The sequence below is a fragment of the Rhinoderma darwinii genome, chromosome 3 (genome assembly GCF_050947455.1).
Source record: "Rhinoderma darwinii isolate aRhiDar2 chromosome 3, aRhiDar2.hap1, whole genome shotgun sequence".
NCBI lineage: Eukaryota > Metazoa > Chordata > Amphibia > Anura > Rhinodermatidae > Rhinoderma > Rhinoderma darwinii.
Window position 1 is genome coordinate 389,555,249 of NC_134689.1, and position 21,721 is coordinate 389,576,969.

The following is a 21,721-nucleotide window of genomic DNA, read 5'->3' on the forward strand; positions in this document are numbered from 1 at the left end:
ATTAGCTGGTTTCCATATGATTTGCCTCACATGATTTCCAGATTCCATGAAAATATTTCCCCTCTATCTGGTTCCGACTTGCTTTGCAATACATGAAAGGAACTTATGGCAATCGGATCCTTGTGTAAGTTTTGAGGTGATCCAGAAATGTGATGCATAAGCAACAATACTCATTACATCTGGGCCAGTGGCGCAATGGACAACGCGTCTGACTACGAATCAGAAGATTGTAGGTTTGACTACTACCTGGCTCGTACATGTTGCCGTGATCGTATAGTGGTTAGTACTCTGCGTTGTGGCCGCAGCAACCCCGGTCCAAATCCGGGTCACGGCAGTAACCCTTTGCTTACTTATTTTTAATGATATTTACCCAAGGTTTAAGAATATTCATGGATTTTCAGGAAATACACAACACATTTTATCTACGGCTTGTTCTCTTTGTTCTAGATGGCAAAAATCTGGAAATATGTGATTTAGCCTGTTCCGAAAATGTGTTGTGGAAAAAAGTAAAAACTTCACAAGAGTTCTCAATCACATGAAAGTATTTCGTTATTAGCTGGTTTCCATTTGATTTGCCTCACATGATTTCCAGATTCCATGAAAATATTTCCCCTCTATCTGGTTCCAACTTGCTTTGCAATACATGAAAGGAACTTATGGCAATCGGATCCTTGTGTAAGTTTTGAGGTGATCCAGAAATGTGATGCATAAGCAACAATACTCGTTGCATCTGGGCCAGTGGCGCAATGGACAACGCGTCTGACTACGAATCAGACGATTGTAGGTTTGACTTCTACCTGGCTCGTACATGTTGCCGTGATCGTATTGTGGTTAGTACTCTGCGTTGTGGCCGCAGCAACCACGGTCCGAATCCGGGTCACGGCAGTAACCCTTTGCTTACTTATTTTTAATGATATTTACCCAATGTTTAAGAATATTCATGGATTTTCAGGAAATACACAACACATTTTATCTACGGCTTGTTCTCTTTGTTCTAGATGGCAAAAATCTGGAAATATGTGATTTAGCCTGTTCCGAAAATGTGTTGTGGAAAAAAGTAAAAACTTCACAAGAGTTCTCAATCACATGAAAATATTTCGTTATTAGCTGGTTTCCATTTGATTTGCCTCACATGATTTCCGGATTCCATGAAAATATTTCCCCTCTATCTGGTTCCGACTTGCTTTGCAATACATGAAAGGAACTTATGGCAATCGGATCCTTGAGTAAGTTTTGAGGTGATCCAGAAATGTGATGCATAAGCAACAATTCTCGTTGCATCTTGGCCAGTGGTGCAATGGACAACGCGTCTGACTATGAATCAGAAGATTGTAGGTTCGACTCCTACCTGGCTCGTACATGTTGCCTTTATCGTATAGTTGTTAGTACTCTGCGTTGTGGCCGCAGCAATAACCGTTTGCTTACTTATTTTTAATGATATTTACCCAAGGTTTAAGAATATTCATGGATTTTCAGGAAATACACAACACATTTTATCTACAGCTTGTTCTCTTTGTTCTAGATGGCAAAAATCTGGAAATATGTGATTTAGCCTGTTCCGAAAATGTGTTGTGGAAAAAAGTAAAAACTTCACAAGAGTTCTCAATCACATGAAAATATTTCGTTATTAGCTGGTTTCCATTTGATTTGCCTCACATGATTTCCAGATTCCATGAAAATATTTCCTCTCTATCTGGTTCCGACTTGCTTTGCAATACATGAAAGGAACTTATGGCAATCGGATCCTTGTGTAAGTTTTGAGGTGATCCAGAAATGTGATGCATAAGCAACAATACTCGTTGCATCTGGGCCAGTGGCGCAATGGACAACGCGTCTGACTACGAATCAGAAGATTGTAGGTTTGACTACTACCTGGCTCGTACATGTTGCCGTGATCGTATAGTGGTTAGTACTCTGCGTTGTGGCCGCAGCAACCCCGGTCCAAATCCGGGTCACGGCAGTAACCCTTTGCTTACTTATTTTTAATGATATTTACCCAAGGTTTAAGAATATTCATGGATTTTCAGGAAATACACAACACATTTTATCTACGGCTTGTTCTCTTTGTTCTAGATGGCAAAAATCTGGAAATATGTGATTTAGCCTGTTCCGAAAATGTGTTGTGGAAAAAAGTAAAAACTTCACAAGAGTTCTCAATCACATGAAAATATTTCGTTATTAGCTGGTTTCCATTTGATTTGCCTCACATGATTTCCAGATTCCATGAAAATATTTCCCCTCTATCTGGTTCCAACTTGCTTTGCAATACATGAAAGGAACTTATGGCAATCGGATCCTTGTGTAAGTTTTGAGGTGATCCAGAAATGTGATGCATAAGCAACAATACTCGTTGCATCTGGGCCAGTGGCGCAATGGACAACGCGTCTGACTACGAATCAGACGATTGTAGGTTTGACTCCTACCTGGCTCGTACATGTTGCCGTGATCGTATTGTGGTTAGTACTCTGCGTTGTGGCCGCAGCAACCACGGTCCGAATCCGGGTCACGGCAGTAACCCTTTGCTTACTTATTTTTAATGATATTTACCCAATGTTTAAGAATATTCATGGATTTTCAGGAAATACACAACACATTTTATCTACGGCTTGTTCTCTTTGTTCTAGATGGCAAAAATCTGGAAATATGTGATTTAGCCTGTTCCGAAAATGTGTTGTGGAAAAAAGTAAAAACTTCACAAGAGTTCTCAATCACATGAAAATATTTCGTTATTAGCTGGTTTCCATTTGATTTGCCTCACATGATTTCCAGATTCCATGAAAATATTTCCCCTCTATCTGGTTCCGACTTGCTTTGCAATACATGAAAGGAACTTATGGCAATCGGATCCTTGTGTAAGTTTTGAGGTGATCCAGAAATGTGATGCATAAGCAACAATACTCGTTGCATCTGGGCCAGTGGCGCAATGGACAACGCGTCTGACTACGAATCAGAAGATTGTAGGTTTGACTCCTACCTGGCTCGTACATGTTGCCGTGATCGTATTGTGGTTAGTACTCTGCGTTGTGGCCGCAGCAACCACGGTCCGAATCCGGGTCACGGCAGTAACCCTTTGCTTACTTATTTTTAATGATATTTACCCAATGTTTAAGAATATTCATGGATTTTCAGGAAATACACAACACATTTTATCTACGGCTTGTTCTCTTTGTTCTAGATGGCAAAAATCTGGAAATATGTGATTTAGCCTGTTCCGAAAATGTGTTGTGGAAAAAAGTAAAAACTTCACAAGAGTTCTCAATCACATGAAAATATTTCGTTATTAGCTGATTTCCATTTGATTTGCCTCACATGATTTCCAGATTCCATGAAAATATTTCCCCTCTATCTGGTTCCGACTTGCTTTGCAATACATGAAAGGAACTTATGGCAATCGGATCCTTGTGTAAGTTTTGAGGTGATCCAGAAATGTGATGCATAAGCAACAATACTCGTTGCATCTGGGCCAGTGGCGCAACGGACAACGCGTCTGACTACGAATCAGAAGATTGTAGGTTCGACTCCTACCTGGCTCGTACATGTTGCCTTTATCGTATAGTGGTTAGTACTCTGCGTTGTGGCCGCAGCAACCCCGGTCCGAATCCGGGTCACAGCAGTAACCGTTTGCCTACTTATTTTTAATGATATTTACCCAAGGTTTAAGAATATTCATGGATTTTCAGGAAATACACAACACATTTTATCTACAGCTTGTTCTCTTTGTTCTAGATGGCAAAAATCTGGAAATATGTGATTTAGCCTGTTCCGAAAATGTGTTGTGGAAAAAAGTAAAAACTTCACAAGAGTTCTCAATCACATGAAAATATTTCGTTATTAGCTGTTTTCCATTTGATTTGCCTCACATGATTTCCAGATTCCATGAAAATATTTCCCCTCTATCTGGTTCCGACTTGCTTTGCAATACATGAAAGGAACTTATGGCAATCGGATCCTTGTGTAAGTTTTGAGGTGATCCAGAAATGTGATGCATAAGCAACAATACTCGTTGCATCTGGGCCAGTGGCGCAATGGACAACACGTCTGACTACGAATCAGAAGATTGTAGGTTTGACTCCTACCTGGCTCGTACATGTTGCTGTGATCGTATTGTGGTTAGTACTCTGCGTTGTGGCCGCAGCAACCACGGTCCGAATCCGGGTCACGGCAGTAACCCTTTGCTTACTTATTTTTAATGATATTTACCCAATGTTTAAGAATATTCATGGATTTTCAGGAAATACACAACACATTTTATCTACGGCTTGTTCTCTTTGTTCTAGATGGCAAAAATCTGGAAATATGTGATTTAGCCTGTTCCGAAAATGTGTTGTGGAAAAAAGTAAAAACTTCACAAGAGTTCTCAATCACATGAAAATATTTCGTTATTAGCTGGTTTCCATTTGATTTGCCTCACATGATTTCCAGATTCCATGAAAATATTTCCCCTCTATCTGGTTCCGACTTGCTTTGCAATACATGAAAGGAACTTATGGCAATCGGATCCTTGTGTAAGTTTTGAGGTGATCCAGAAATGTGATGCATAAGCAACAATACTCGTTGCATCTGGGCCAGTGGCGCAGATGCAACGCGGTGATCCAGAAATGTGATGCATAAGCAACAATTCTCGTTGCATCTGGGCCAGTGGCGCAATGGACAACGCGTCTGACTACAAATCAGAAGATTGTAGGTTCGACTCCTATCTGGCTCGTACATGTGATCGTATAGTGATTAGTACTCTGCGTTGTGGCCGCAGCAACCCCGGTCCGAATCCGGGTCACGGCAGTAATCCTTTGCTTACTTATTTTTAATGATATTTACCCAAGGTTTAAGAATATTCATGGATTTTCAGGAAATACACAACAAATTTTATCTACGGCTTGTTCTCTTTGTTCTAGATGGCAAAAATCTGGAAATATGTGATTTAGCCTGTTCCGAAAATGTGTTGTGGAAAAAAGTAAAAACTTCACAAGAGTTCTCAATCACATGAAAATATTTCATTATTAGCTGGTTTCCATTTGATTTGCCTCACATGATTTCCAGATTCCATGAAAATATTTCCCCTCTATCTGGTTCCGACTTGCTTTGCAATACATGAAAGGAACTTATGGCAATCGGATCCTTGTGTAAGTTTTGAGGTGATCCAGAAATGTGATGCATAAGCAACAATACTCATTGCATCTGGGCCAGTGGCGCAATGGACAACACGTCTGACTACGAATCAGAAAATTGTAGGTTTGACTCTTACCTGGCTCGTACATGTTGCCATAATCGTATAGTGGTTAGTACTCTGCGTTGTGGCCGTAGCAACCCCGGTCCGAATCCGGGTCACGGCAGTAACCGTTTGCTTACTTATTTTTAATGATATTTACCCAAGGTTTAAGAATATTCATGGATTTTCAGGAAATACACAACACATTTTATCTACGGCTTGTTCTCTTTGTTCTAGATGGCAAAAATCTGGAAATATGTGATTTAGCCTTTTCCGAAAATGTGTTGTGGAAAAAAGTAAAAACTTCACAAGAGTTCTCAATCACATGAAAATATTTCGTTATTAGCTGGTTTCCATTTGATTTGCCTCACATGATTTCCAGATTCCATGAAAATATTTCCCCTCTATCTGGTTCCGACTTGCTTTGCAATACATGAAAGGAACTTATGGCAATCGGATCCTTGTGTAAGTTTTGAGGTGATCCAGAAATGTGATGCATAAGCAACAATACTCGTTGCATCTGGGCCAGTGGCGCAATGGACAACGCGTCTGACTACGAATCAGAAGATTGTAGGTTTGACTCCTACCTGGCTCGTACATGTTGCCGTGATCGTATTGTGGTTAGTACTCTGCGTTGTGGCCGCAGCAACCACGGTCCGAATCCGGGTCACGGCAGTAACCCTTTGCTTACTTATTTTTAATGATATTTACCCAAGGTTTAAGAATATTCATGGATTTTCAGGAAATACACAACACATTTTATCTACGGCTTGTTCTCTTTGTTCTAGATGGCAAAAATCTGGAAATATGTGATTTAGCCTGTTCCGAAAATTTGTTGTGGAAAAAAGTAAAAACTTCACAAGAGTTCTCAATCACATGAAAATATTTCGTTATTAGCTGGTTTCCATTTGATTTGCCTCACATGATTTCCAGATTCCATGAAAATATTTCCCCTCTATCTGGTTCCGACTTGCTTTGCAATACATGAAAGGAACTTATGGCAATCGGATCCTTGTGTAAGTTTTGAGGTGATCCAGAAATGTGATGCATAAGCAACAATACTCATTGCATCTGGGCCAGTGGCGCAATGGGCAACACGTCTGACTACGAATCAGAAAATTGTAGGTTTGACTCCTACCTGGCTCGTACATGTTGCCATAATCGTATAGTGGTTAGTACTCTGCGTTGTGGCCGTAGCAACCCCGGTCCGAATCCGGGTCACGGCAGTAACCGTTTGCTTACTTATTTTTAATGATATTTACCCAAGGTTTAAGAATATTCATGGATTTTCAGGAAATACACAACACATTTTATCTACGGCTTGTTCTCTTTGTTCTAGATGGCAAAAATCTGGAAATATGTGATTTAGCCTGTTCCGAAAATGTGTTGTGGAAAAAAGTAAAAACTTCACAAGAGTTCTCAATCACATGAAAATATTTCGTTATTAGCTGGTTTCCATTTGATTTGCCTCACATGATTTCCAGATTCCATGAAAATATTTCCCCTCTATCTGGTTCCGACTTGCTTTGCAATACATGAAAGGAACTTATGGCAATCGGATCCTTGTGTAAGTTTTGAGGTGATCCAGAAATGTGATGCATAAGCAACAATACTCATTGCATCTGGGCCAGTGGCGCAATGGACAACACGTCTGACTACGAATCAGAAAATTGTAGGTTTGACTCTTACCTGGCTCGTACATGTTGCCATAATCGTATAGTGGTTAGTACTCTGCGTTGTGGCCGTAGCAACCCCGGTCCGAATCCGGGTCACGGCAGTAACCGTTTGCTTACTTATTTTTAATGATATTTACCCAAGGTTTAAGAATATTCATGGATTTTCAGGAAATACACAACACATTTTATCTACGGCTTGTTCTCTTTGTTCTAGATGGCAAAAATCTGGAAATATGTGATTTAGCCTTTTCCGAAAATGTGTTGTGGAAAAAAGTAAAAACTTCACAAGAGTTCTCAATCACATGAAAATATTTCGTTATTAGCTGGTTTCCATTTCATTTGCCTCACATGATTTCCAGATTCCATGAAAATATTTCCCCTCTATCTGGTTCCGACTTGCTTTGCAATACATGAAAGGAACTTATGGCAATCGGATCCTTGTGTAAGTTTTGAGGTGATCCAGAAATGTGATGCATAAGCAACAATACTCGTTGCATCTGGGCCAGTGGCGCAATGGACAACGCGTCTGACTACGAATCAGAAGATTGTAGGTTTGACTCCTACCTGGCTCGTACATGTTGCCGTGATCGTATTGTGGTTAGTACTCTGCGTTGTGGCCGCAGCAACCACGGTCCGAATCCGGGTCACGGCAGTAACCCTTTGCTTACTTATTTTTAATGATATTTACCCAAGGTTTAAGAATATTCATGGATTTTCAGGAAATACACAACACATTTTATCTACGGCTTGTTCTCTTTGTTCTAGATGGCAAAAATCTGGAAATATGTGATTTAGCCTGTTCCGAAAATTTGTTGTGGAAAAAAGTAAAAACTTCACAAGAGTTCTCAATCACATGAAAATATTTCGTTATTAGCTGGTTTCCATTTGATTTGCCTCACATGATTTCCAGATTCCATGAAAATATTTCCCCTCTATCTGGTTCCGACTTGCTTTGCAATACATGAAAGGAACTTATGGCAATCGGATCCTTGTGTAAGTTTTGAGGTGATCCAGAAATGTGATGCATAAGCAACAATACTCATTGCATCTGGGCCAGTGGCGCAATGGGCAACACGTCTGACTACGAATCAGAAAATTGTAGGTTTGACTCCTACCTGGCTCGTACATGTTGCCATAATCGTATAGTGGTTAGTACTCTGCGTTGTGGCCGTAGCAACCCCGGTCCGAATCCGGGTCACGGCAGTAACCGTTTGCTTACTTATTTTTAATGATATTTACCCAAGGTTTAAGAATATTCATGGATTTTCAGGAAATACACAACACATTTTATCTACGGCTTGTTCTCTTTGTTCTAGATGGCAAAAATCTGGAAATATGTGATTTAGCCTGTTCCGAAAATGTGTTGTGGAAAAAAGTAAAAACTTCACAAGAGTTCTCAATCACATGAAAATATTTCGTTATTAGCTGGTTTCCATTTGATTTGCCTCACATGATTTCCAGATTCCATGAAAATATTTCCCCTCTATCTGGTTCCGACTTGCTTTGCAATACATGAAAGGAACTTATGGCAATCGGATCCTTGTGTAAGTTTTGAGGTGATCCAGAAATGTGATGCATAAGCAACAATACTCGTTGCATCTGGGCCAGTGGCGCAATGGACAACGCGTCTGACTACGAATCAGAAGATTGTAGGTTTGACTCCTACCTGGCTCGTACATGTTGCCGTGATCGTATTGTGGTTAGTACTCTGCGTTGTGGCCGCAGCAACCACGGTCCGAATCCGGGTCACGGCAGTAACCCTTTGCTTACTTATTTTTAATGATATTTACCCAAGGTTTAAGAATATTCATGGATTTTCAGGAAATACACAACACATTTTATCTACGGCTTGTTCTCTTTGTTCTAGATGGCAAAAATCTGGAAATATGTGATTTAGCCTGTTCCGAAAATTTGTTGTGGAAAAAAGTAAAAACTTCACAAGAGTTCTCAATCACATGAAAATATTTCGTTATTAGCTGGTTTCCATTTGATTTGCCTCACATGATTTCCAGATTCCATGAAAATATTTCCCCTCTATCTGGTTCCGACTTGCTTTGCAATACATGAAAGGAACTTATGGCAATCGGATCCTTGTGTAAGTTTTGAGGTGATCCAGAAATGTGATGCATAAGCAACAATACTCATTGCATCTGGGCCAGTGGCGCAATGGACAACACATCTAACTACGAATCAGAAAATTGTAGGTTTGACTCCTACCTGGCTCGTACATGTTGCCGTGATCGTATAGTGGTTAGTACTCTGCGTTGTGGCCGTAGCAACCCCGGTCCGAATCTGGGTCACGGCAGTAACCGTTTGCTTACTTATTTTTAATGATATTTACCCAAGGTTTAAGATTATTCATGGATTTTCAGGAAATACACAACACATTTTATCTACGGCTTGTTCTCTTTGTTCTAGATGGCAAAAATCTGGAAATATGTGATTTAGCCTGTTCCGAAAATGTGTTGTGGAAAAAAGTAAAAACTTCACAAGAGTTCTCAATCACATGAAAATATTTCGTTATTAGCTGGTTTCCATTTGATTTGCCTCACATGATTTCCGGATTCCATGAAAATATTTCCCCTCTATCTGGTTCCGACTTGCTTTGCAATACATGAAAGGAACTTATGGCAATCGGATCCTTGTGTAAGTTTTGAGGTGATCCAGAAATGTGATGCATAAGCAACAATACTCGTTGCATCTGGGCCAGTGGCGCAACGGACAACGCGTCTGACTACGAATCAGAAGATTGTAGGTTCGACTCCTACCTGGCTCGTACATGTTGCTGTGATCGTATTGTGGTTAGTACTCTGCGTTGTGGCCGCAGCAACCACGGTCCGAATCCGGGTCACGGCAGTAACCCTTTGCTTACTTATTTTTAATGATATTTACCCAATGTTTAAGAATATTCATGGATTTTCAGGAAATACACAACACATTTTATCTACGGCTTGTTCTCTTTGTTCTAGATGGCAAAAATCTGGAAATATGTGATTTAGCCTGTTCCGAAAATGTGTTGTGGAAAAAAGTAAAAACTTCACAAGAGTTCTCAATCACATGAAAATATTTCGTTATTAGCTGGTTTCCATTTGATTTGCCTCACATTATTTCCGGATTCCATGAAAATATTTCCCCTCTATCTGGTTCCGACTTGCTTTGCAATACATGAAAGGAACTTATGGCAATCGGATCCTTGTGTAAGTTTTGGGGTTATCCAGAAATGTGATGCATAAGCAACAATACTCATTGCATCTGGGCCAGTGGCGCAATGGACAACGCGTCTGACTACGATTCAGAAGATTGTAGGTTTGACTCCTACCTGGCTCGTACATGTTGCCGTGATCGTATAGTGGTTAGTACTCTGCGTTGTGGCCGCAGCAACCCCGGTCCGAATCCAGGTCACGGCAGTAACCGTTTGCTTACTTATTTTTAATGATATTTACCCAAGTTTAACAATATTCATGGATTTTCAGGAAATACACAACACATTTTATCTACGGCTTGTTCTCTTTGTTCTAGATGGCAAAAATCTGGAAATATGTGATTTAGCCTGTTCCGAAAATGTGTTGTGGAAAAAAGTAAAAACTTCACAAGAGTTCTCAATCACATGAAAATATTTCGTTATTAGCTGGTTTCCATTTGATTTGCCTCACATGATTTCCAGATTCCATGAAAATATTTCCCCTCTATCTGGTTCCGACTTGCTTTGCAATACATGAAAGGTACTTATGGCAATCGGATCCTTGTGTAAGTTTTGAGGTGATCCAGAAATGTGATGCATAAGCAACAATACTCATTGCATCTGGGCCAGTGGCGCAATGGACAACGCGTCTGACTACGAATCAGAAGATTGTAGGTTTGACTCCTACCTGGCTCGTACATGTTGCTGTGATCGTATTGTGGTTAGTACTCTGCATTGTGGCCGCAGCAACCACGGTCCGAATCCGGGTCACGGCAGTAACCCTTTGCTTACTTATTTTTAATGATATTTACCCAATGTTTAAGAATATTCATGGATTTTCAGGAAATACACAACACATTTTATCTACGGCTTGTTCTCTTTGTTCTAGATGGCAAAAATCTGGAAATATGTGATTTAGCCTGTTCCGAAAATGTGTTGTGGAAAAAAGTAAAAACTTCACAAGAGTTCTCAATCACATGAAAATATTTCGTTATTAGCTGGTTTCCATTTGATTTGCCTCACATTATTTCCGGATTCCATGAAAATATTTCCCCTCTATCTGGTTCCGACTTGCTTTGCAATACATGAAAGGAACTTATGGCAATCGGATCCTTGTGTAAGTTTTGGGGTTATCCAGAAATTTGATGCATAAGCAACAATACTCATTGCATCTGGGCCAGTGGCGCAATGGACAACGCGTCTGACTACGAATCAGAAGATTGTAGGTTTGACTCCTACCTGGCTCGTACATGTTGCCGTGATCGTATAGTGGTTAGTACTCTGCGTTGTGGCCGCAGCAACCCTGGTCCGAATCCGGGTCACGGCAGTAACCCTTTGCTTACTTATTTTTAATGATATTTACCCAAGGTTTAAGAATATTCATGGATTTTCAGGAAATACACAACACATTTTATCTACGGCTTGTTCTCTTTGTTCTAGATGGCAAAAATCTGGAAATATGTGATTTAGCCTGTTCCGAAAATGTGTTGTGGAAAAAAGTAAAAACTTCACAAGAGTTCTCAATCACATGAAAATATTTCGTTATTAGCTGGTTTCCATTTGATTTGCCTCACATGATTTCCAGATTCCATGAAAATATTTCCCCTCTATCTGGTTCCGACTTGCTTTGCAATACATGAAAGGAACTTATGGCAATCGGATCCTTGTGTAAGTTTTGAGGTGATCCAGAAATGTGATGCATAAGCAACAATACTCGTTGCATCTGGGCCAGTGGCGCAGATGCAACGCGGTGATCCAGAAATGTGATGCATAAGCAACAATACTCGTTGCATCTGGGCCAGTGGCGCAATGGACAACGCGTCTGACTACGAATCAGAAGATTGTAGGTTCGACTCCTTTCTGGCTTGTACATGTGATCGTATAGTGATTAGTACTCTGCGTTGTGGCCGCAGCAACCCCGGTTCGAATCCGGGTCACGGCAGTAATCCTTTGCTTACTTATTTTTAATGATATTTACCCAAGGTTTAAGAATATTCATGGATTTTCAGGAAATACACAACACATTTTATCTACGGCTTGTTCTCTTTGTTCTAGATGGCAAAAATCTGGAAATATGTGATTTAGCCTGTTCCGAAAATGTGTTGTGGAAAAAAGTAAAAACTTCACAAGAGTTCTCAATCACATGAAAATATTTCGTTATTAGCTGGTTTCCATTTGATTTGCCTCACATGATTTCCGGATTCCATGAAAATATTTCCCCTCTATCTGGTTCCGACTTGCTTTGCAATACATGAAAGGTACTTATGGCAATCGGATCCTTGTGTAAGTTTTGAGGTGATCCAGAAATGTGATGCATAAGCAACAATACTCATTGCATCTGGGCCAGTGGCGCAATGGACAACGCGTCTGACTACGAATCAGAAGATTGTAGGTTTGACTCCTACCTGGCTCGTACATGTTGCTGTGATCGTATTGTGGTTAGTACTCTGCATTGTGGCCGCAGCAACCACGGTCCGAATCCGGGTCACGGCAGTAACCCTTTGCTTACTTATTTTTAATGATATTTACCCAATGTTTAAGAATATTCATGGATTTTCAGGAAATACACAACACATTTTATCTACGGCTTGTTCTCTTTGTTCTAGATGGCAAAAATCTGGAAATATGTGATTTAGCCTGTTCCGAAAATGTGTTGTGGAAAAAAGTAAAAACTTCACAAGAGTTCTCAATCACATGAAAATATTTCGTTATTAGCTGGTTTCCATTTGATTTGCCTCACATTATTTCCGGATTCCATGAAAATATTTCCCCTCTATCTGGTTCCGACTTGCTTTGCAATACATGAAAGGAACTTATGGCAATCGGATCCTTGTGTAAGTTTTGGGGTTATCCAGAAATGTGATGCATAAGCAACAATACTCATTGCATCTGGGCCAGTGGCGCAATGGACAACGCGTCTGACTACGATTCAGAAGATTGTAGGTTTGACTCCTACCTGGCTCGTACATGTTGCCGTGATCGTATAGTGGTTAGTACTCTGCGTTGTGGCCGCAGCAACCCCGGTCCGAATCCAGGTCACGGCAGTAACCGTTTGCTTACTTATTTTTAATGATATTTACCCAAGTTTAACAATATTCATGGATTTTCAGGAAATACACAACACATTTTATCTACGGCTTGTTCTCTTTGTTCTAGATGGCAAAAATCTGGAAATATGTGATTTAGCCTGTTCCGAAAATGTGTTGTGGAAAAAAGTAAAAACTTCACAAGAGTTCTCAATCACATGAAAATATTTCGTTATTAGCTGGTTTCCATTTGATTTGCCTCACATGATTTCCAGATTCCATGAAAATATTTCCCCTCTATCTGGTTCCGACTTGCTTTGCAATACATGAAAGGTACTTATGGCAATCGGATCCTTGTGTAAGTTTTGAGGTGATCCAGAAATGTGATGCATAAGCAACAATACTCATTGCATCTGGGCCAGTGGCGCAATGGACAACGCGTCTGACTACGAATCAGAAGATTGTAGGTTTGACTCCTACCTGGCTCGTACATGTTGCTGTGATCGTATTGTGGTTAGTACTCTGCATTGTGGCCGCAGCAACCACGGTCCGAATCCGGGTCACGGCAGTAACCCTTTGCTTACTTATTTTTAATGATATTTACCCAATGTTTAAGAATATTCATGGATTTTCAGGAAATACACAACACATTTTATCTACGGCTTGTTCTCTTTGTTCTAGATGGCAAAAATCTGGAAATATGTGATTTAGCCTGTTCCGAAAATGTGTTGTGGAAAAAAGTAAAAACTTCACAAGAGTTCTCAATCACATGAAAATATTTCGTTATTAGCTGGTTTCCATTTGATTTGCCTCACATTATTTCCGGATTCCATGAAAATATTTCCCCTCTATCTGGTTCCGACTTGCTTTGCAATACATGAAAGGAACTTATGGCAATCGGATCCTTGTGTAAGTTTTGGGGTTATCCAGAAATTTGATGCATAAGCAACAATACTCATTGCATCTGGGCCAGTGGCGCAATGGACAACGCGTCTGACTACGAATCAGAAGATTGTAGGTTTGACTCCTACCTGGCTCGTACATGTTGCCGTGATCGTATAGTGGTTAGTACTCTGCGTTGTGGCCGCAGCAACCCTGGTCCGAATCCGGGTCACGGCAGTAACCCTTTGCTTACTTATTTTTAATGATATTTACCCAAGGTTTAAGAATATTCATGGATTTTCAGGAAATACACAACACATTTTATCTACGGCTTGTTCTCTTTGTTCTAGATGGCAAAAATCTGGAAATATGTGATTTAGCCTGTTCCGAAAATGTGTTGTGGAAAAAAGTAAAAACTTCACAAGAGTTCTCAATCACATGAAAATATTTCGTTATTAGCTGGTTTCCATTTGATTTGCCTCACATGATTTCCAGATTCCATGAAAATATTTCCCCTCTATCTGGTTCCGACTTGCTTTGCAATACATGAAAGGAACTTATGGCAATCGGATCCTTGTGTAAGTTTTGAGGTGATCCAGAAATGTGATGCATAAGCAACAATACTCGTTGCATCTGGGCCAGTGGCGCAGATGCAACGCGGTGATCCAGAAATGTGATGCATAAGCAACAATACTCGTTGCATCTGGGCCAGTGGCGCAATGGACAACGCGTCTGACTACGAATCAGAAGATTGTAGGTTCGACTCCTTTCTGGCTTGTACATGTGATCGTATAGTGATTAGTACTCTGCGTTGTGGCCGCAGCAACCCCGGTTCGAATCCGGGTCACGGCAGTAATCCTTTGCTTACTTATTTTTAATGATATTTACCCAAGGTTTAAGAATATTCATGGATTTTCAGGAAATACACAACACATTTTATCTACGGCTTGTTCTCTTTGTTCTAGATGGCAAAAATCTGGAAATATGTGATTTAGCCTGTTCCGAAAATGTGTTGTGGAAAAAAGTAAAAACTTCACAAGAGTTCTCAATCACATGAAAATATTTCGTTATTAGCTGGTTTCCATTTGATTTGCCTCACATGATTTCCAGATTCCATGAAAATATTTCCCCTCTATCTGGTTCCGACTTGCTTTGCAATACATGAAAGGAACTTATGGCAATCGGATCCTTGTGTAAGTTTTGAGGTGATCCAGAAATGTGATGCATAAGCAACAATACTCATTGCATCTGGGCCAGTGGCGCAATGGACAACACGTCTGTCTACGAATCAGAAAATTGTAGGTTTGACTCCTACCTGGCTCGTACATGTTGCCGTAATCGTATAGTGGTTAGTACTCTGCGTTGTGGCCGTAGCAACCCCGGTCCGAATCCGGGTCACGGCAGTAACCGTTTGCTTACTTATTTTTAATGATATTTACCCAAGGTTTAAGAATATTCATGGATTTTCAGGAAATACACAACACATTTTATCTACGGCTTGTTCTCTTTGTTCTAGATGGCAAAAATCTGGAAATATGTGATTTAGCCTGTTCCGAAAATGTGTTGTGGAAAAAAGTAAAAACTTCACAAGAGTTCTCAATCACATGAAAATATTTCGTTATTAGCTGGTTTCCATTTGATTTGCCTCACATGATTTCCAGATTCCATGAAAATATTTCCCCTCTATCTGGTTCCGACTTGCTTTGCAATACATGAAAGGAACTTATGGCAATCGGATCCTTGTGTAAGTTTTGAGGTGATCCAGAAATGTGATGCATAAGCAACAATACTCGTTGCATCTGGGCCAGTGGCGCAATGGACAAAGCATCTGACTACGAATCAGAAGATTGTAGGTTTGACTCCTACCTGGCTCGTACATGTTGCCGTGATCGTATTGTGGTTAGTAGCAACCCCGCGTTGTGGCCGCAGCAACCCCGGTTCGAATCCGGGTCACGGCAGTAATCCTTTGCTTACTTATTTTTAATGATATTTACCCAAGGTTTAAGAATATTCATGGATTTTCAGGAAATACACAACACATTTTATCTACGGCTTGTTCTCTTTGTTCTAGATGGCAAAAATCTGGAAATATGTGATTTAGCCTGTTCCGAAAATGTGTTGTGGAAAAAAGTAAAAACTTCACAAGAGTTCTCAATCACATGAAAATATTTCGTTATTAGCTGGTTTCCATTTGATTTGCCTCACATGATTTCCAGATTCCATGAAAATATTTCCCCTCTATCTGGTTCCGACTTGCTTTGCAATACATGAAAGGAACTTATGGCAATCGGATCCTTGTGTAAGTTTTGAGGTGATCCAGAAATGTGATGCATAAGCAACAATACTCATTGCATCTGGGCCAGTGGCGCAATGGACAACACGTCTGTCTACGAATCAGAAAATTGTAGGTTTGACTCCTACCTGGCTCGTACATGTTGCCGTAATCGTATAGTGGTTAGTACTCTGCGTTGTGGCCGTAGCAACCCCGGTCTGAATCCGGGTCACGGCAGTAACCGTTTGCTTACTTATTTTTAATGATATTTACCCAAGGTTTAAGAATATTCATGGATTTTCAGGAAATACACAACACATTTTATCTACGGCTTGTTCTCTTTGTTCTAGATGGCAAAAATCTGGAAATATGTGATTTAGCCTGTTCCGAAAATGTGTTGTGGAAAAAAGTAAAAACTTCACAAGAGTTCTCAATCACATGAAAATATTTCGTTATTAGCTGGTTTCCATTTGATTTGCCTCACATGATTTCCAGATTCCATGAAAATATTTCCCCTCTATCTGGTTCCGACTTGCTTTGCAATACATGAAAGGAACTTATGGCAATCGGATCCTTGTGTAAGTTTTGAGGTGATCCAGAAATGTGATGCATAAGCAACAATACTCGTTGCATCTGGGCCAGTGGCGCAATGGACAAAGCATCTGACTACGAATCAGAAGATTGTAGGTTTGACTCCTACCTGGCTCGTACATGTTGCCGTGATCGTATTGTGGTTAGTACTCTGCGTTGTGGCCGCAGCAACCACGGTCCGAATTCGGGTAACGGCAGTAACCCTTTGCTTACTTATTTTTAATGATATTTACCCAATGTTTAAGAATATTCATGGATTTTCAGGAAATACACAACACATTTTATCTACGGCTTGTTCTCTTTGTTCTAGATGGCAAAAATCTGGAAATATGTGATTTAGCCTGTTCCGAAAATGTGTTGTGGAAAAAAGTAAAAACTTCACAAGAGTTCTCAATCACATGAAAATATTTCGTTATTAGCTGGTTTCCATTTGATTTGCCTCACATGATTTCCAGATTCCATGAAAATATTTCCCCTCTATCTGGTTCCGACTTGCTTTGCAATACATGAAAGGAACTTATGGCAATCGGATCCTTGTGTAAGTTTTGAGGTGATCCAGAAATGTGATGCATAAGCAACAATACTCGTTGCATCTGGGCCAGTGGCGCAATGGGCAACGCGTCTGACTACGAATCAGAAGATTGTAGGTTTGACTCCTACCTGGCTCATACATGTTGCCGTGATCGTATTGTGGTTAGTACTCTGCGTTGTGGCCGCAGCAACCACGGTCCGAATCCGGGTAACGGCAGTAACCCTTTGCTTACTTATTTTTAATGATATTTACCCAATGTTTAAGAATATTCATGGATTTTCAGGAAATACACAACACATTTTATCTACGGCTTGTTCTCTTTGTTCTAGATGGCAAAAATCTGGAAATATGTGATTTAGCCTGTTCCGAAAATGTGTTGTGGAAAAAAGTAAAAACTTCACAAGAGTTCTCAATCACATGAAAATATTTCGTTATTAGCTGGTTTCCATTTGATTTGCCTCACATGATTTCCAGATTCCATGAAAATATTTCCCCTCTATCTGGTTCCGACTTGCTTTGCAATACATGAAAGGAACTTATGGCAATCGGATCCTTGTGTAAGTTTTGAGGTGATCCAGAAATGTGATGCATAAGCAACAATACTCGTTGCATCTGGGCCAGTGGCGCAACGGGCAACGCGTCTGACTACAAATCAGAAGATTGTAGGTTTGACTCCTACCTGGCTCATACATGTTGCCGTGATCGTATTGTGGTTAGTACTCTGCGTTGTGGCCGCAGCAACCACGGTCCGAATCCGGGTCACGGCAGTAACCCTTTGCTTACTTATTTTTAATGATATTTACCCAATGTTTAAGAATATTCATGGATTTTCAGGAAATACACAACACATTTTATCTACGGCTTGTTCTCTTTGTTCTAGATGGCAAAAATCTGGAAATATGTGATTTAGCCTGTTCCGAAAATGTGTTGTGGAAAAAAGTAAAAACTTCACAAGAGTTCTCAATCACATGAAAATATTTCGTAATTAGCTGGTTTCCATTTGATTTGCCTCACATGATTTCCAGATTCCATGAAAATATTTCCCCTCTATCTGGTTCCGACTTGCTTTGCAATACATGAAAGGAACTTATGGCAATCGGATCCTTGTGTAAGTTTTGAGGTGATCCAGAAATGTGATGCATAAGCAACAATACTCATTGCATCTGGGCCAGTGGCGAAATGGACAACACGTCTAACTACGAATCAGAAAATTGTAGGTTTGACTCCTACCTGGCTCGTACATGTTGCCGTGATCGTATAGTGGTTAGTACTCTGCGTTGTGGCCGTAGCAACCCCCGTCCGAATCCGGGTCACGGCAGTAACCGTTTGCTTACTTATTTTTAATGATATTTACCCAAGGTTTAAGATTATTCATGGATTTTCAGGAAATACACAACACATTTTATCTACGGCTTGTTTTCTTTGTTCTAGATGGCAAAAATCTGGAAATATGTGATTTAGCCTGTTCCGAAAATGTGTTGTGGAAAAAAGTAAAAACTTCACAAGAGTTCTCAATCACATGAAAATATTTCGTAATTAGCTGGTTTCCATTTGATTTGCCTCACATGATTTCCAGATTCCATGAAAATATTTCCCCTCTATCTGGTTCCGACTTGCTTTGCAATACATGAAAGGAACTTATGGCAATCGGACCCTTGTGTAAGTTTTGAGGTGATCCAGAAATGTGATGCATAAGCAACAATACTCGTTGCATCTGGGCCAGTGGCGCAACGGACAACGCGTCTGACTACGAATCAGAAGATTGTAGGTTCGACTCCTACCTGGCTCGTACATGTTGCCTTTATCGTATAGTGGTTAGTACTCTGCGTTGTGGCCGCAGCAACCCCGGTCCGAATCCGGGTCACAGCAGTAACCGTTTGCCTACTTATTTTTAATGATATTTACCCAAGGTTTAAGAATATTCATGGATTTTCAGGAAAAACACAACACATTTTATCTACAGCTTGTTCTCTTTGTTCTAGATGGCAAAAATCTGGAAATATGTGATTTAGCCTGTTCCGAAAATGTGTTGTGGAAAAAAGTAAAAACTTCACAAGAGTTCTCAATCACATGAAAATATTTCGTTATTAGCTGGTTTCCATTTGATTTGCCTCACATGATTTCCGGATTCCATGAAAATATTTCCCCTCTATCTGGTTCCGACTTGCTTTGCAATAAATGAAAGGAACTTATGGCAATCGGATCCTTGTGTAAGTTTTGAGGTGATGCAGAAATGTGATGCATAAGCAACAATACTCGTTGCATCTGGGCCAGTGGCGCAATGGACAACGCGTCTGACTACGAATCAGAAGATTGTAGGTTTGACTCCTACCTGGCTCGTACATGTTGCCTTTATCGTATAGTGGTTAGTACTCTGCGTTGTGGCCGCAGCAACCCCGGTCCGAATCCGGGTCACAGCAGTAACCGTTTGCCTACTTATTTTTAATGATATTTACCCAAGGTTTAAGAATATTCATGGATTTTCAGGAAATACACAACACATTTTATCTACAGCTTGTTCTCTTTGTTCTAGATGGCAAAAATCTGGAAATATGTGATTTAGCCTGTTCCGAAAATGTGTTGTGGAAAAAAGTAAAAACTTCACAAGAGTTCTCAATCACATGAAAATATTTCGTTATTAGCTGGTTTCCATTTGATTTGCCTCACATGATTTCCGGATTCCATGAAAATATTTCCCCTCTATCTGGTTCCGACTTGCTTTGCAATACATGAAAGGAACTTATGGCAATCGGATCCTTGTGTAAGTTTTGAGGTGATCCAGAAATGTGATGCATAAGCAACAGTACTCGTTGCATCTGGGCCAGTGGCGCAATGGACAACGCGTCTGACTACGAATCAGAAGATTGTAGGTTTGACTCCTACCTGGCTCGTACATGTTGCTGTGATCGTGTTGTGGTTAGTACTCTGCGTTGTGGCCGCAGCAACCACGGTCCGAATCCGGGTCACGGCAGTAACCCTTTGCTTACTTATTTTTAATGATATTTACCCAATGTTTAAGAATATTCATGGATTTTCAGGAAATACACAACACATTTTATCTATGGCTTGTTCTCTTTGTTCTAGATGGCAAAAATCTGGAAATATGTGATTTAGCCTGTTCCGAAAATGTGTTGTGGAAAAAAGTAAAAACTTCACAAGAGTTCTCAATCACATGAAAATATTTCGTTATTAGCTGATTTCCATTTGATTTGCCTCACATGATTTCCGGATTCCATGAAAATATTTCCCCTCTATCTGGTTCTGACTTGCTTTGCAATAAATGAAAGGAACTTATGGCAATCGGATCCTTGTGTAAGTTTTGAGGTGATCCAGAAATGTGATGCATAAGCAACAATACTCATTGCATCTGGGCCAGTGGCGCAATGGACAACACGTCTAACTACGAATCAGAAAATTGTAGGTTTGACTCCTACCTGGCTCGTACATGTTACCGTGATCGTATAGTGGTTAGTACTCTGCGTTGTGGCCGTAGCAACCCCGGTCCGAATCCAAGTCACGGCAGTAACCGTTTGCTTACTTATTTTTAATGATATTTACCCAAGGTTTAAGATTATTCATGGATTTTCAGGAAATACACAACACATTTTATCTACGGCTTGTTCTCTTTGTTCTAGATGGCAAAAATCTGGAAATATGTGATTTAGCCTGTTCCAAAAATGTGTTGTGGAAAAAAGTAAAAACTTCACAAGAGTTCTCAATCACATGAAAATATTTCGTTATTAGCTGGTTTCCATTTGATTTGCCTCACATGATTTCCGGATTCCATGAAAATATTTCCCCTCTATCTGGTTCCGACTTGCTTTGCAATACATGAAAGGAACTTATGGCAATCGGATCCTTGTGTAAGTTTTGAGGTGATGCAGAAATGTGATGCATAAGCAACAATACTCGTTGCATCTGGGCCAGTGGCGCAATGGACAGCGCGTCTGACTACGAATCAGAAGATTGTAGGTTCGACTCCTACCTGGCTCGTACATGTTGCCTTTATCGTATAGTGGTTAGTACTCTGCGTTGTGGCCGCAGCAACCCCGGTTCGAATCCGGGTCACGGCAGTAATCCTTTGCTTACTTATTTTTAATGATATTTACCCAAGGTTTAAGAATATTCATGGATTTTCAGGAAATACACAACACATTTTATCTACGGCTTGTTCTCTTTGTTCTAGATGGCAAAAATCTGGAAATATGTGATTTAGCCTGTTCCGAAAATGTGTTGTGGAAAAAAGTAAAAACTTCACAAGAGTTCTCAATCACATGAAAATATTTCGTTATTAGCTGGTTTCCATTTGATTTGCCTCACATGATTTCCAGATTCCATGAAAATATTTCCCCTCT

At 40.2% G+C, this 21,721-nt stretch overlaps 3 non-coding genes across 3 annotated transcripts; all 3 read left to right on the forward strand.

The window, feature by feature from the left end:
- The first annotated feature begins 4,632 nt into the window (after nt 1–4,632).
- TRNAC-ACA (transfer RNA cysteine (anticodon ACA)) lies at nt 4,633–4,705 on the forward strand. Its single transcript has one exon. It is a non-coding gene; the product is annotated as a tRNA-Cys (tRNA).
- Nucleotides 4,706–17,980: 13,275 nt separating this feature from the next.
- TRNAC-ACA (transfer RNA cysteine (anticodon ACA)) lies at nt 17,981–18,053 on the forward strand. Its single transcript has one exon. It is a non-coding gene; the product is annotated as a tRNA-Cys (tRNA).
- A 3,233-nt stretch (nt 18,054–21,286) lies between these two features.
- Nucleotides 21,287–21,359, forward strand: TRNAR-ACG (transfer RNA arginine (anticodon ACG)). The gene has a single exon. It is a non-coding gene; the product is annotated as a tRNA-Arg (tRNA).
- Nucleotides 21,360–21,721: the final 362 nt, after the last annotated feature.